At 31.5% G+C, this 18,549-nt stretch overlaps 1 non-coding gene across 1 annotated transcript; it reads right to left on the bottom strand.

Annotated features, from left to right (window-relative positions):
• Positions 1-17,627: 17,627 nt before the first annotated feature.
• On the bottom strand, positions 17,628-17,734 carry LOC139856379 (small nucleolar RNA R71). The gene has a single exon (XR_011761864.1). It is a non-coding gene; the product is annotated as a small nucleolar RNA R71 (small nucleolar RNA).
• Positions 17,735-18,549: the final 815 nt, after the last annotated feature.

Here is an 18,549-nt window from a genome sequence, read left to right as displayed (position 1 = left end):
AAATCGATCTTTGAATAAATCGACGAGCCTTGTAGTTGATCAAATAAGTCGTCAATTCTCGGCAGTGGATAACGGTTTTTGATGGTAAGTTTGTTCAACTCTCTGTAGTCAATACACAACCTAAATGTACCATCCTTCTTCTTGACAAACAAAACAGGAGCTCCCCATGGTGATGTGCTTGGTCGAATGAAACCACGTTCTAATAGTTCTTGCAGTTGGCTTTGCAGTTCTTTCATCTCACTGGGTGCGAGTCTATAAGGAGCACGAGCTATTGGTGCAGCTCCTGGTACAAGATCTATTTGAAATTCAACAGATCGATGTGGAGGTAGTCCCGGTAATTCTTTCGGAAATACATCGGGAAATTCTTTTGCGACAGGAACATCATTGATGCTCTTTTCTTCAGTTTGTACTTTCTCGACGTGTGCTAGAACAGCATATCAATCTTTTCTTATTAGTTTTTGTGCCTTCAAATTACTAATAAGATGTAGCTTCATGTTGCCCTTTTCTCCGTACACCATTAAGGGTTCTCCTTCTTCTCGTACAATGCGAATTGCATTTTTATAACATACGATCTCTGCTTTCACCTTCTTCAGCCAGTCCATGCCAACTATTACATCAAAACTCCCTAATTCTACTGGTATCAAATCAATCTTAAATATTTCGCTACCCAGTTTAATTTCTCGATTCCGGCATATATTATCTGCTGAAATTAATTTACCATTTGCTAATTCGAGTAAAAATTTACTATCCAACGGTGTCAATGGACAACTTAATTTAGCACAAAAATCTCTACTCATATAGCTTCTATCCGCACCCGAATCAAATAAAACGTAAGCAGATTTATTGTCAATAAGAAACGTACCCGTAACAAGTTCTGAGTCTTCCTGTGCCTCTGCCACATTAATATTGAAAACTCTTCCGCGGCCTTGTCCATTCGTGTTCTCCTGGTTCGGCCAATTTCTAATAATGTGGCCCGGTTTTCCACATTTATAACAAACTACATTGGCATAACTTGCTCCGACACTACTTGCTCTGCCATTACTCGTTCCGACACCATTTGTTCCTTTCGTTCTGTTAACCCCTGGTCCGTAGACCTCACACTTCACCGCGCTATGACCATTTCTTTTACAATTGTTGCAAAATTTGGTGCAGAACCCCGAGTGATACTTTTCACACCTTTGGCATAGATGCTTCTAATTGTTGTTGTTGTTGCGGTTGTTATTGTTGTTGGGATGATTGTTGTAGTTGTTGTTGTTGTTGTTGTTATTGTTGTTGTTGTTGTTGTTGGGCCGTTTGTTGTAGTTGCGATTGATGTTGCGATTGTTGGGATAATTGTTGCGATTATTATTGTAATTGCTGTTGTTGTTGTATTGGTGATTCTTATCACCGTTTTCCTCCCACTTTCGTTTAACTTGCTTCACATTGGCCTCTTCAGCCGTCTGTTCTTTAATTCTTTCCACAATCTGGTTCACTAATTTGTGAGCCATTCTACATGCCTGTTGTATGGAGGTGGGCTCATGTGAACTTATATCTTCTTGGATTCTTTCCGGTAATCCTTTCACAAACGCGTCGATCTTCTCTTCCTCATCTTCGAACGCACCCAGACACAATAGGCACAATTCTGTGAATCGTCTTTCGTACGTGGTAATATCAAATCCTTGGGTTCGTAACCCTCTAAGTTCTGTCTTGAGCTTATTGACCTCGGTTCTGGGACGGTACTTCTCGTTCATCAAGTGCTTGAATGCTGACCACGGTAGTGCGTACGCATCATCTTGTCCCACTTGCTCTAGATAGGTATTCCACCATGTTAACGCAGAACCTGTGAAGGTATGCGTAGCGTACTTCACTTTGTCCTCTTCAGTACACTTACTTATGGCAAACACCGATTCGACCTTCTCGGTCCACCGTTTCAATCCGATCGGTCCTTCGGTTCCATCAAATTCCAAAGGTTTGCAGGCAGTGAATTCTTTGTAGGTGCATCCTACACAATTTCCTATACTGCTAGATCCAAGGTTATTGTTGGTATGTAGCGCAGCCTGTACTGCGGCTATGTTTGAAGCTAGAAAAGTACGGAATTCCTCTTCATTCATATTCACGGTGTGTCGAGTAGTCGGTGCCATTTCCTTCAAAATAGTCAAATGGAACAAGTTAATCATACAGAATATTAAGAGTAGTTAATAGTATTTCGTAGCATAATATGAACTCATTTATAAAAGCTTTTTCTTCATATTAGCGTTTTATAAGTTTAAATTCGGGTAGTACCTACCCGTTAAGTTCATACTTAGTAGCTAATATACAATTCAACTACTACAATTCTATATGAAAAACTGATTATAATAATATTTCGCGTTCAAACTTTTATACAATATTTTACAAACTTACAATATCGCTTATTTTACATACAGCATGAAATATAGCACACAATAACATTGATACAAGATAGTTGTGAAGATAATTCTAGCTAGTACACAAGTCGTTCAGCAAAGGCAATAAAGACACGTAATTCATACGTCCAGAAACAAGTCATGCATTCTGGTTTTACTAGGACTACTTCCCATCCTTGGTCTTGTGGAACATAACCGTTATGGCCGTTGATAAGACAGCGTGTTGTAACGTCGTCAAAGGGACGAGGGTTACATAATGACCAACAGTCTCGTAATAACCTAAAAACCTCATTTCTTACCCCAATTACCGACTCCGTCACTTGTGGGAACGTTTAATTTAATAGTTGTAGCCCGATGTTCTTTTTCTCACTTTGGTGAGAAGCGAACATTACTAACCCGTAAGCATAGCATGCTTCTTTATGTTGCATATTAGCCGCTTTTTCTAATTCATGAAGTCCTATATTCGGATACATTGAGTCAAAATAATTTCTTAACCCGTTGCGTAAAATAGCATTTGGGTTCCCCGTAATATATGCGTCAAAGTAAACACATCGTAACTTATGGGTTTTCCAATGTGATATCCCCCATCTTTCAAATGAAAGTCTCTTATAAACCAAGACATTCTTGGAACGTTCTTCGAATGTCTTACAAACTGATTTCGCCGTAAATAGTTGTGCCGAAGAATTCTGACCGACTCTAGACAAGATTTCATCAATCATGTCTCCGGGTAGGTCTCTTAAAATATTGGGTTGTCTATCCATTTTGTGTTTTTATACTGTAAAATAGACAAGAGTTAGATTCATAAAAAAAAAAAAATACTTATTAATACAAGCAATTTTTACATATATCATAAAGCATAAGCACACTATATTACATATATTACACCACACGAATACAACTATCTTATTCCGACTCGCTCGTTTCTTCTTCTTCGGTTTTGGTTCGTTTTGCCAAGTTTCTAGGGATATATGATGTTCCCCTAATACGAGCTGTCGTTTTCCACAACGGTTTAAAAAAACCTGATGGTTTAGAGGTTCCCGGGTCATTGTTACAACTTAAGGGCTTCGGGGGTTGACGATACATATAAAGTTCATCGGGGTTGGAATTAGATTTCTCTATTTTTATGCCCTTTCCCTTATTATTTTCTTTTGCCTTTTTAAATTCAGTTGGGGTAATTTCTATAACATCATCGGAATTCTCGTCGGAATCCGATTCATCGAAGAATTGGTAATCCTCCCAATATTTTGCTTCCTTGGCGGAAACACCATTGACTATAATTAACCTTGGTCGGTTGGTTGAGGATTTTCTTTTACTTAACCGTTTTATTATTTCCCCCACCGGTTCTATTTCCTCCTCCGGTTCCTCCTCTTCCGGTTCTGATTCTTCTTCCGGTTCTGATTCTTCTTCCGGTTCTTCTTCGGGAACTTGTGAATCAGTCCAATATATATTCGACTCTTCGTTATTATTAGGTGAGTCAATGGGATTTGTGCTAGAGGTAGACATCTATCACACAATATCAAACATGTTAAGAGATTAATATATCACATAATATATACATGTTAATAATATATAGTTTCCAACAAAAATGTTAAGCAATCATTTTTAAAGAAAACACGGTCGAAGTCCAGACTCACTAATGCTAACAAACTCGATAAGCCACACTAATGCAAATTTTCTGGTTCTCTAAGACCGACGCTCGGATACCAGCTGAAATGTCCCGTTCTTATTGATTAAAAACGTTCCATATTAATTGATTTCATTGCGAGGTTTTGACCTCTATATGAGACATTTTTCAAAGACTGCATTCATTTTTAAAACAAACCATAACCTTTATTTCATAAATAAAGGTTTAAAAAGCTTTACGTAGATTATCAAATAATGATAATCTAAAATATCCTGTTTACACACGACCATTACATAATGGTTTACAATACAAATATGTTACATCGAAATCAGTTTCTTGAATGCAGTTTTTACACAATATCATACAGACATGGACTCCAAATCTTGTTCTTATTTTAGTATGCAACAGCAGAAGCTCTTAGTATTCACCTGAGAATAAACATGCTTTAAACGTCAACAAAAATGTTGGTGAGTTATAGGTTTAACCTATATATATATATATATATATATATATATATCAAATCGTAACAATAGACCACAAGATTTCATATTTCAATACACATCCCATACATTGAGATAAAAATCATTCATATGGTGAACACCTGGTAACCGACATTAACAAGATGCATATATAAGAATATCCCCATCATTCCGGGACACCCTTCGGATATGATATAAATTTCGAAGTACTAAAGCATCCGGTACTTTGGATGGGGTTTGTTAGGCCCAATAGATCTATCTTTAGGATTCGCGTCAAGTAGGGTGTCTGTTCCCTAATTCTTAGATTACCAGACTTTATAAAAAGGGGCATATTCAATTTCGATAATTCAACCATAGAATGTAGTTTCACGTACTTGTGTCTATTTTGTAAATCATTTATAAAATCTGCATGTATTCTCATCCCAAAAATATTAGATTTTAAAAGTGGGACTATAACTCACTTTCACAGATTTTTACTTCGTCGGGAAGTAAGACTTGACCACTGGTTGATTCACGAACCTATAACAATATATACATATATATCAAAGTATGTTCAAAATATATTTACAACACTTTTAATATATTTTGATGTTTTAAGTTTATTAAGTCAGCTGTCCTCGTTAGTAACCTACAACTAGTTGTCCACAGTTAGATGTACAGAAATAAATCGATAAATATTATCTTGAATCAATCCACGACCCAGTGTATACGTATCTCAGTATTGATCACAACTCAAACTATATATATTTTGGAATCAACCTCAACCCTGTATAGCTAACTCCAACATTCACATATAGAGTGTCTATGGTTGTTCCGAAATATATATAGATGTGTCGACATGATAGGTCGAAACATTGTATACGTGTCTATGGTATCTTAAGATTACATAATATACAATAAAATTTGATTAAGTTATGGTTGGAATAGATTTGTTACCAATTTTCACGTAGCTAAAATGAGAAAAATTATCCAATCTTGTTTTACCCATAACTTCTTCATTTTAAATCCGTTTTGAGTGAATCAAATTGCTATGATTTCATATTGAACTCTATTTTATGAATCTAAACATAAAAATTATAGGTTTATATTCGGAAAAATAAGTTACAAGTCGTTTTTGTAAAGGTAGTCATTTCAGTCGAAAGAACGACGTCTAGATGACCATTTTAGAAAACATACTTCCACTTTGAGTTTAACCATAATTTTTGGATATAGTTTCATGTTCATAATAAAAATCATTTTCCCAGAATAACAACTTTTAAATCAAAGTTTATCATAGTTTTTAATTAACTAACCCAAAACAGCCCGCGGTGTTACTACGACGGCGTAAATCCGGTTTTACGGTGTTTTTCGTGTTTCCAGATTTTAAATCATTAAGTTAGCATATCATATAGATACAGAACATGTGTTTAGTTGATTTTAAAAGTCAAGTTAGAAGGATTAACTTTTATTTGCAAACAAGTTTAGAATTAACTAAACTATGTTCTAGTGATTACAAGTTTAAACCTTCGAATAAGATAGCTTTGTATGTATGAATCGAATGATGTTATGAACATCATTACTACCTCAAGTTCCTTGGATAAACCTACTGGAAATGAGAAAAATAGATCTAGCTTAAAAGGATCCTTGGATGGCTTGAAAGTTCTTGAAGCAGAATCATGACACGAAAACAATTTCAAGTAAGATTTCCACTCGAAATAAGATTGTTATAGTTATAGAAATTGAATTAAAGTTTGAATATGATTATTACCTTGTATTAGAAATATAACCTACTATAAGTAACAAAGGTTTCTTCATCTTGGATGATTACTTGGAATGGATTTAGAAAACTTGCAAGTAAACTTGCAATCTTGGAAGTATTCTTGATTTTATGAAACTAGAGCTTTTGGAATTTATGAAGAACACTTAGAACTTGAAGATAGAACTTGAGAGAGATCAATTAGATGAAGAAAATTGAAGAATGAAAGTGTTTGTAGGTGTTTTTTGTAGTGACCCGAACTTTTCCATGTTTATATATATTAATTGAGATTGATATTTACATGATTAAATGTTTCCAACATGTTAAGCAATCAAACTTGTTAAGACTTGATTAATTGAAATATGTTTCATATAGACAATTGACCACCCAAGTTGACCGGCGATTCACGAACGTTAAAACTTGTAAAAACGACATGACGATATATATATGGATATACATATGGTTAACATGAGATTATGATAAGTAAGTATCTCCATAAGTATATTAACAATGAGTTATATACATATAAACAAGACTACTAACTTAAGGATTTCGAAACGAGACATATATGTAACGATTATCGTTGTAACGACATTTAAATGTATATATATCATATTAAGATATATTAATATATCATAATATCATGATAATATAATAATTTAACATCTCATTAGATATAATAAACAATGGGTTAACAACATTAATTGAGATCGTTAACTTAAAGGTTTCAAAACAACACTTACATGTAACGACTAACGATGACTTAACGACTCAGTTAAAATGTATATACATGTAGTGTATTTAGATGTATTAAAATACTTTTGGAAGACTTCAAGACATATATCAAAACACTCATACTTAACGAAAATGGTTACAGTTACTTTTCCATTCTTTTCTTTCATCAAGAATTCTAGTCGTATTCTTACCCGTATTATACACAGCTTCAAAACGTACTTACTATGAGTATATACCAATAGGAACTAGCATGGGATTCCACTCTTGATTATGTCATGTATGACTAATCAATTTTAACTTCTACCATGAGCTAGTCAACTAACTAGAACTCCTTTTAACCCCACTCACCACTCACCAATTACCACTCATCATTCACTTCCAATTCTCTTTCTAATTCTCTCTCAACACACACACACACTATTATGAACGTATTTTTCCAGTAGTTAATCATCATCTTCATCAAAAATCACTTCAAGAATCAAGCTATAATCATCATAGGAAGAACACTTCAAGAACACTTCAAAAATCCCTTCAAGTTTACTAATTTACTTCCAAGCTTTCTAATCCATTCCAAGTAATCATCTAAGATCAAGAAACCTTTGTTATATACAGTAGGTTATCTTTCTTATTCAAGGTAATATTCATATTCAAACTTTGATTCAATTTCTATAACTATAAACTATCTTAATTCGAGTAAAAATCTTACTTGAACTTGTTTTTGTGTCATGATCCTACTTCAAGAACTTTCAAGCCATCCAAGATCCTTTGAAGCTAGATCATTTCTTGTCACTTCCAGTAGGTTTACCTACTAAACTTGAGGTAGTAATGATGTTCATAACATCATTCGATTCATATATATAAAACTATCTTATTCGAAGGTTTAAACTCGTAATCACTAGAACATAGTTTAGTTAATTCTAAACTTGTTCGCAAACAAAAGTTAATCCTTCTAACTTGAATTTTAAAATTAACTAAACACATGTTCTATATCTATATGATATGCTAACTTAATTATTTAAAACCTGGAAACACGAAAAACACCGTAAAACCGGATTTACGCCGTCGTAGTAACACCGCGGGCTGTTTTGGGTTAGTTAATTAAAAACTATGATAAACTTTGATTTAAAAGTTGTTATTCTGAGAAAATGATTTTTATTATGAACATGAAACTATATCCAAAAATTATGGTTAAACTCAAAGTGGAAGTATATTTTCTAAAATGGTCATCTAGACGTCGTTCTTTCGACTGAAATAACTACCTTTACAAAAACAACTTGTAACTTATTTTTCCGACTATAAACCTATACTTTTCTGTTTAGATTCATAAAATAAAGTTCAATATGAAACCATAGCAATTTGATTCACTCAAAACGGATTTAAAATGAAGAAGTTATAGGTAAAACAAGATTGGATAATTTTTCTCATTTTAGCTACGTGAAAATTGGTAACAAATCTATTCCAACCATAACTTAATCAACTTGTATTGTATATTATTTAATCTTGAGATACCATAGACACGTATACAATGTTTTGACCTATCATGTCGACACATCTATGTATATTTCGGAACAACCATAGACACTCTATATGTGAATGTTGGAGTTAGCTATACAGGGTTGAGGTTGATTCCAAAATATATATAGTTTGAGTTGTGATCAATACTGAGATACGTATACACTGGGTCGTGGATTGATTCAAGATAACATTTATCGATTTATTTCTGTACATCTAACTGTGGACAACTAGTTGTAGGTTACTAACGAGGACAGCTGACTTAATAAACTTAAAACATCAAAATATATTAAAAGTGTTGTAAATATATTTTAAACATACTTTGATATATATGTATATATTGTTATAGGTTCGTGAATCAACCTGTGGCCAAGTCTTACTTCCCGACGAAGTAAAAATCTGTGAAAGTGAGTTATAGTCCCACTTTTAAAATCTAATATTTTTGGGATGAGAATACATGCAGGTTTTATAAATGATTTACAAAATAGACACAAGTACGTGAAACTACATTCTATGGTTGAATTATCGAAATCGAATATGCCTCTTTTTATTAAGTCTGGTAATCTAAGAATTAGGGAACAGACACCCTAATTGACGCGAATCCTAAAGATAGATCTATTGGGCCTAACAAACCCCATCCAAAGTACCGGATGCTTTAGTACTTCGAAATTTATATCATATCCGAAGGGTGTCCCGGAATGATGGGGATATTCTTATATATATGCATCTTGTTAATGTCGGTTACCAGGTGTTCACCATATGAATGATTTTTATCTCTATGTATGGGATGTGTATTGAAATATGAAATCTTGTGGTCTATTGTTACGATTTGATATATATAGGTTAAACCTATAACTCACCAACATTTTTGTTGACGTTTTAAGCATGTTTATTCTCAGATGATTATTAAGAGCTTCCGCTGTCGCATACTTAAATAAGGACGAGATTTGGAGTCCATGCTTGTATGATATTGTGTAAAAACTGCATTCAAGAAACTTATTTTGTTGTAACATATTTGTATTGTAAACCATTATGTAATGGTCATGTGTAAACAGGATATTTTAGATTATCATTATTTGATAATCTACGTAAAGCTTTTTAAACCTTTATTGATGAAATAAAGGTTATGGTTTGTTTTAAAATGAATGCAGTCTTTGAAAAACGTCTCATATAGAGGTCAAAACCTCGCAACGAAATCAATTAATATGGAACGTTTTTAATCAATAAGAACGGGACATTTCATTTTTGGTCGTTGGTGTATGGATTAGATATAAAGGATATGTAATTTTGTTTTCATGTAAATAAGTCATGAATGATTACTCATATTTTTGTAATTTTATGAGATATTTCATGCTAGTTGCCAAATGATGGTTCCCACATGTGTTAGGTGACTCACATGGGCTGCTAAGAGCTGATCATTGGAGTGTATATACCAATACTACATATATCTAAAAGCTGTGTATTGTACGAGTATGAATACGGGTGCATACGAGTAGAATTGTTGATGAAACAGAACGAGGATGTAATTGTAAGCATTTTTGTTAAGTAGAAGTATTTTGATAAGTGTCTTGAAGTCTTTCAAAAGTGTATGAATACATATTAAAACACTACATGTATATACATTTTAACTGAGTCGTTAAGTCATTGTTAGTGGTTACGTAAATGTTGTTTTGATACCTTTAGGTTAACGATCTTGTTGAATGTTGTTAACCCATTGTTTATTATAACAAATGAGATGTTAAATTGTTATATTATCATGATATTATGATATATAATATATCTTAGTATGATAAGTATACAGTTAAATGTCGTTACAACAATAATCGTTACATATATGTCTCGTTTCGAAATCATTAAGTTAGTAGTCTTATTTTTACATATGTATTTCATTGTTAATACACTTAATAATATATTTACTTATCATTTAACATAATTAACCAAGTGTATCAATATCTTAATATGATTCATATGTACCTAGTAAGACGTTGTTATAACGATAATCGTTATATATATTGTTTTCGAGTTTCTTAAATTAATAGTCTCATTTTTATGTATATAATTCATTGTTAAAATACCTAATGAGATACATACTTATAATAAAATCATGTTAACTATATATAACCATATATATGTCATCGTATAGTTTTTACAAGTTTTAACGTTCGTGAATCACCGGTCAACTTGGGTGGTCAGTTGTCTATATGAAACCTATTTCAATTAATCAAGTCTTAACAAGTTTGATTGCTTAACATGTTGGAAACACTTAATCATGTAAATAACAATTTTATTTAATATATATATAAATATGGAAAAGTTCTGGTCACTACACATTGCATTCGTTTTTAAAAGACAAACTTTCTTTGCATCGAAAGTTGACGGCATGCATACCATTTCATAATATATCCAACTATAATCGACTTAATAATAATCTTGATAAATTCAATGACTCGAATGCAACGTCTTTTGAAATATGTCATAAATGACTCCAAGTAATATCTCTAGAATGAGCAAATGCACAGCGGAAGATTTCTTTCATACCTGAGAATAAACATGCTTTCAAGTGTCAACCAAAAGGTTGGTGAGTTCATAGTTTTATCATAAAACAATAAAATTCATCATTTTTATAGACCACAAGATTTAAATGTTGCATGGTACAAATGGGCCCGAATCCTACACGCACCTGTAATGTACATGCGATATCTTTTAAATACAGTACACCTTTCTCGTGTACGAAATCCATTTTCATAAATCTTAGTAACCGTACACATATCTCGTGTATAAAATATAATACACATAACCTGTGTATAAAAATCATTCTCTCGATACATAACATTCACATCAATTGGTGGCAATTATCATGTCCACGTAATTCAATGGTGGCAATTATCATGTCCACATAATTCAATGGTGGCAATTATCATGTCTACATAATTCAATAATAATCCGCAGAACTTCTGTCTGCATAATAATTCATTTGAGGAATGTTTTGCTTGTGTCTATCTCTTCAAACATTTAAAAAAGCATTTCATGTATTCACTGTTCAAAATATATTTTAAAAGCATTTAATAAAGCGGTTGTAAAAACAGCGCATGTATTCTCAGTCCCAAAAATGTAAAGAGTAAAAGAGAATCAAATAAACTCACAATATTGTATTTTGTAGTAAAAATACATATGACGTCATTGAACAAGTGTAAGGTTGGCCTCGGATTCATGAACCTATATCATTTGTATTTCTATTAAAACATATATATATATATATATATATATATATATATATATATATATATATATATAAACCTATATCATTTGTATTTCTATTAAAACATATAATAAAACATATATATATATATATATATATATATATATATATATATATATATATATATATATATATATATATATATATATATATATATATTTGTAGTTATATGAGGTTTATACTAGATTCCATTTAAAAACATATATTTTATTTTATATATTAAATTATATGTTATATACATTTATTTTGTATCTATATCTAAAGTGACTAATATAGTTATATTAATACCTATATATATTTAGTATTATATTAAAATACCTAATTTGTTGTATGTAACCTTTTATATAGGTAATGTTAATATGATTTTTATATAGTTATATGGAATCTTAATATAATTGTAGTATATGTAATAAGTATCTTTTATGTACCAAATATTTATTTGTTTAAAAATGATAGTTTTGATATTAATGATTTCACTATTAATAATAATAACTTTATTAAAAATGATAATATTAATAATAATAATGATACTTTTATTTAATAATAATAATAATACTAATAGTTACAAAAGTGTTACTAATACTAATGAAAATACTGATAACTTGTATTATTTTCATAATAATAATAATAATAATAATAATAATAATAATAATAATAATAATAATAATAATAATAATAATAATAATAATAATAATAATCCTAATCATTAATAATAATAATACAACTATTAGTGATAATAGTAATAATGACAATAATGATAAGTGTAATAATAATCATAATAATCATAATAATCATAATAATCATAATAATAATAATAATAATAATAATAATCATAATAATAATAATAAATGGTATGTAATTATAATACTAATAATAACAATAATAATAAAAATAATGATTTTTAAAGAAAAAGGAAACTACCTCAAAATAGTCGACTTAAAAAAAATGCCATCCGCCGGGCTCGAACCCGAGACCTCTCGCTCACCCGAATCACCTCATAACCATCTAACCGTTTCTGCTTTCCTGATTAAATCCCATTTTATAAATTTATAAACCTTATTTATTCTGTTTATATTTCTTTCTACTTTCTCAATTCAATCGATCGATTCAACATTCCAGAATCATAACAGCAATTCAAAGTAACGTGTTTTGGGTTTTCAAACCAAACAAAACAATTCATAATCATTGATTTTAAATCATCAAACATTAGAAGAACAAAAAAAAAAAAAAACGAAACAGTGGAAAAGTGTAACAACCCAAACCAATAACCAACCGAACGCGCAAAACAATTTTTTTTTATAACAGTGGAGTGCGCCACGCACACCACCCCAGGGTGCGCGTCGCGCACAGGCCCCCAATCAGTTCTGTCCGTTTTTGCAAATTTTCAAATAAAGATCTCCCACTTCCCGACATTTTTAGACGAAACGCTTTTCAAAACATGTTCTAATATGAAAAACTCATACGATTCAATCATAAAATAAGTTTTACAAAACGGGGCCCACATCGGCCGTTTTACGAGTTTCGTCCAAAACATACAAGTTCGACCATAAGAGTTTAAATTCCAAACGACACTATGAGCATGGTGTTTGGGGTTAAACTACCCAAATCTCGGACAAACTCCAAAAGCTATAACATCCAAAAGCGTCCCCTAACAAACAAGCGGGATCTCTAATCCAACTGAATGCCCTTACCCTTGTCCACGCCGGAGCCTATAAAAAGATAAACAACGAGAGGGTAAGATAAAGCTTAGTGAATGCAATAATTATACACATACATAAATAATATACTGATAATGCTAAAAACGAACATATATTTCATAGCATTATTCCTCAAGAAAGACAAGCTTTTAGTTGCAATTGTTCTATTTACAAGTGATATTCGTTTAAATAATAAAAAGTGAAGACAAAAGACAGATTCGACGAATTGAAGACGCAAACGACCAAAAAGCTCAAAAGTACAAAAGACAATCAAAAAGGTTCCAATTATTGATAAGAAACGTCTCGAAATTACAAGAGTACAAGATTCAAAACGTAAAGTACAAAATATAAAATTGTACGCAAGGACGTTCGAAAATCCGGAACCGGGACCAGAGTCAACTCTTAACGCTCGACGCAACGGACTAAAAATTACAAGTTAACTATGTATATAAATATAATATAATATATAATTAATTATATTAATTATATATATATTATATATATAATAAAAACCGTCGGCAGAGAAAGAGTCTAAGATGTGAGCTGGAATTTCAAACTCCGCGACTCGCGGAGTTTGAAGGCAAAATTCACCGCGAGTCGCGGAGCCCCAAAAATCAACTCTGGCTATAAAGCAAACCGAATTCTGATCATTTTTCATATTCTATTTCTCTCTTCTCTCATATATACGATATATATATATATATATATATATATATATATATATATATATATATATATATATATATATATATATATATATATAATTTATATTTTAATTTTAATTTTAATTATAATTCTAATAATAAGGGTATGTTAGCGAATATTGTAAGGGTGTAAGTCGAAATTCTGTCCGTGTAACGCTACGCTATTTTTAATCATTGTAAGTTATGTTCAACCTTTTTACATTAATGTCTCGTATCTAAGTTATTATTATGCTTATTTAAAACGAAGTAATCATGATGTTGGGCTAATTACTAAAATTGGGTAATTGGGCTTTGTACCATAATTGGGGTTTGGACAAAAGAACGACACTTGTGGAAATTAGACTATGGGCTATTAATGGGCTTTATATTTGTTTAACTAAATGATAGTTTGTTAATGTTAATATAAAGATTTACAATTGGGCGACCCTATAAATTACCATATACACTCGATCGGACACGATGGGCGGGGTATTTATATGTACGAATAATCGTTCATTTAACCGGACACGGGAATGGATTAATAGCCACTAGAATAATTAAAACAGGGGTGAAATTACATTCAAGGGTAATTGGTGTAATTGTTAACAAAGTAGTAAAACCTTGGTTTACACGCAGTCGATAACCTGGTGTATTCATTAAACAAAGTATTAAAACCTTGTTACAATTCGAATCCCCAATTAGTTGGAATATTTAACTTCGGGTATAAGAATAATTTGATGAGGACACTCGCACTTTATATTTATGACTGATGGACTGTTATGGACAAAAACCAGACGGACATATTAAATAATCCAGGACAAAGGACAATTAACCCATGGGCATAAAACTAAAATCAACACGTCAAACATCATGATTACGGAAGTTTAAATAAGCATAATTCTTTTATTTCATATTTAATTTCCTTTATTTTATATTTAATTGCACTTCTAATTATCGCACTTTTATTTATTGTTATTTAATCGCACTTTTAATTATCATACTTTTTAATTATCGTAAGTTTATTTTATCGCACTTTTATTATTCGCAATTTCATTATCGTTATTTACTTTACGCTTTAATTTAATTCTTGTATTTATTTTATATTTTACATTAGGTTTTAACTGCGACTAAAGTCTTAAAATCGACAAACCGGTCATTAAACGGTAAAAACCCCCCTTTATAATAATAATATTACTTATATATATATATTTGTATTTTTAATAAAAGTAAACTAATATAGCGTTGAGCTTTGTTTAAAGATTTCCCTGTGGAACGAACCGGACTTACTAAAAACTACACTACTGTACGATTAGGTACACTGCCTATAAGTGTTGTAGCAAGGTTTAAGTATATCCATTCTATAAATAAATAAATATCTTGTGTAAAATTGTATCGTATTTAATAGTATTTCCTGCTAAAATTAATAACTATTTTATATACACCTCGCATAACATCAAGTATTTTTGGCGCCGCTGCCGGGGAACACTCTTAAACGCCGGAAGCGCAACGCTAATATAAAAAAAAAAAAGATTTTTAGTTACTTTTATTAAAAGTCGTTTTTGTTAAAATACGTTTTAAAAATTCGAAAATATAAAAAGAAAAACAAAAATATAAGTATTTTTAAGATTTTGTTAAATATTTAAGTTTTATAAGTTTCTTTATTTTTATTTTAGTTTATTAAAATATAAGTTTTAATATCTTTTATTTAATTAAAAAACAGAAAACAAAAAAAAAATAAATAAAGAAAAAAAACGCGTCGAATATTGAAAGCTGTCATCTGAATTCTGGAACCCCGCGACTCGCGGGGTTTGAAGCATTATATACCGCAAGTCGCGGAGCTTCTCTGACAGGCGACAAAAAACCCTAATCCTGCATTAATTACGATTATTAATTATTTATAATTATTATTTAAACCTAATTATTATTATTATTATTATTAGTTTTATTTTTATTTTTACTTTTTATTTAATTTATGTATTTAGTATTAATTAGTTTTATTAAATTGTAAAATTAGTAGTTTTATTAAAAAAATAATATAAAAATAATATTTTTATAAAAATTGTACTTTTTACAACTTTTTGTATATTTTTATATTTTGTCCCTTTTTAATCGTTGTAGCGTAATATTTGTATTTTTAGCTCATATTTAATTTTAAACTTAGTTTTTGCTATAGTTATTTTTACTCCTAGATTTTTAGGCTTTGCCGTAGAATTCCTTAAGTGCTTTTTCTTTAGACTAAGATTTAGGTGCTTTAGAATTTTGCGACGCCTTTTTAAGTTTTAGTTTCTTTTTAAGTTATTTCCATTTGGGATTTAGTTTTTCCTTGTAAGCTTTAATATTTTTAGACCTTTTACTATGTATCAATTATCATTCCAATTAGTAATCTCAATTTGCGATTATAATTTTAAGTTAGTTGTAGTAATAAGATTAGGTTAGTTAAGTATTTTTAAGTTTTTATAAGTTTCTTTTATTTTTCCGTCACCTTTTATTTTTCAACCATTTTTTCTTTTTCAACCTTTTTCGACGAACTCTTTTTCTCTCTTATTTCTCGCTATTCTAGTTTTTAGGACTTAGAATTTTTTCTACTTCTTATCTAAATTTCTTAAAATTACAAAAATTTATTTTGAGTGGTTAAATTGATAGACATCAAAATTTTCTGGTTCGTAGTAATAGTGGACCGGGTTATTGGAGCCAAACAATACTCAATTATATTGAGACCAAACGAATCCTGCCCCTCTGCTGCATCTTTTGGCTATTCGAAACGTGGGCAAAATCAGAAAAGTCTATTGATTGGATAACTTATTATAATTTTTCTTTCCTTTTAAAAACTAATAGGATATTCAGTGAATGCACTGAGCAAGACGTTCACCACCTTTTGTACGTTCACCACCTGTAACTAGATCAAGACATTTAGCAAATATTGTCGCCGTTGATTTTTCTTTAGAATCGTCATCTAGTCGAACAAGAACTCCAACTCAAATTTCCGATAATCCATCTTTTGAACCCGACTTCACAATTAAGAACCCGGAGCATATTCAAGGACAATTCCAAGATCTTGAACCACTAATTATTCCTCCTGAGCCACAAACCATTAAATCAGAATCCTCTAGTGATTCGTATTCAACAAATTCAATTATAGAAGTAACAGAACCTCTAAGTATGGAAGATCGAATGAGAGCCACACGCACGGGCCAAGGTCACGCCATTATTAAGCCAGAAGTAAATGCGCCAGATTATGAAATCAAAGGACAAATTCTACACATGGTAACTAACCAGTGCCAATTCAGTGGTGCACCGAATGAAGATCCTAACGAACACCTTCGTACGTTTAAAAGAATTTGTACACTATTCAAAATCCGAGAAGTGGAAGATGAGCAGATCTATCTCATGTTGTTTCCTTGGACTTTAAAAGGAGAAGCCAAAGATTGGTTAGAATCGTTACCTGAAGGGGCGATTGACACATGGGATGTCTTAGTTGAAAAATTTCTTCAAAGATTCTTTCCGGCATCTAAAGCCGTGAGACTTCAAGGAGAAATTGTTACGTTCACACAAAAGCCAAATGAAACATTATATGAGGCGTGGACAAGATTCGGAAGGATGTTGAGAGGATGTCCTCAACACGGTTTAGACACTTATTAAATAGTACAAATATTCTACCAAGGTGTCAACGTTGCTACACGAAAAGACATCGACATAACAGCTGGTGGTTCCATTATGAAGAAAACCGCAACTGAAGCTTACAAAATTATTGATAACACAGCCTCCCACTCGCATGAGTGGCACCAAGAAAAAGATATTTTTCGTTCATCTAAAGTGGCTAGAGCCGATTCTAGCCATGACTTTGATTCCGTTTCAGCAAAAATAGATGCTTTCGAAAGACGAATGGAAAAGATGAATAAAGATATTCACGCAATACGAATCAGTTGTGAGCTATGCGGTGGACCACACTTATTGAAAGATTGTCACATTGAACCAACATTGGAACAACGAGAGAATGTTTCCTATATGAACCAAAGGCCTGGAAATAATTATCAAAATAATTATCAACCGCCAAAGCTAAACTTCAATCGAAATCAAAACATTCTTTACAATCCAAAAGGACCCGAAAATAACTGGTATAACCAACAAGGTCCGAATAACCAACCAACTCAAAACAACACTTTCAATCAACAAAGACCTGGCTTATATAAACCACAACAACAAACCGAAGAGAAAAAGTCAAATATGGAAGATGTGGTATTCAAGCTAGTTGAATCTCAAACACAATTTATTGAAACTCAAACCCAAACGAACGAGAGATTTGATCAGTCATTAAGAACTCAACAAGCTTCCATTTTGAATCTAGAAAAACACGTAGGTACTCTTGCTAGCATGATGAGTGAGAGGGAACAAGGAAAGCTACCGAGTAATACTGAAGTAAATCCTCGGAATGAGAATGTTA

The sequence above is a fragment of the Rutidosis leptorrhynchoides genome, chromosome 6 (assembly GCF_046630445.1).
Source record: "Rutidosis leptorrhynchoides isolate AG116_Rl617_1_P2 chromosome 6, CSIRO_AGI_Rlap_v1, whole genome shotgun sequence".
In the NCBI taxonomy this organism is placed as follows: domain Eukaryota; kingdom Viridiplantae; phylum Streptophyta; class Magnoliopsida; order Asterales; family Asteraceae; genus Rutidosis; species Rutidosis leptorrhynchoides.
The sequence above is the reverse complement of the archived record's forward strand: the minus strand, read 5'-3'. Positions and strand labels throughout refer to the sequence as shown.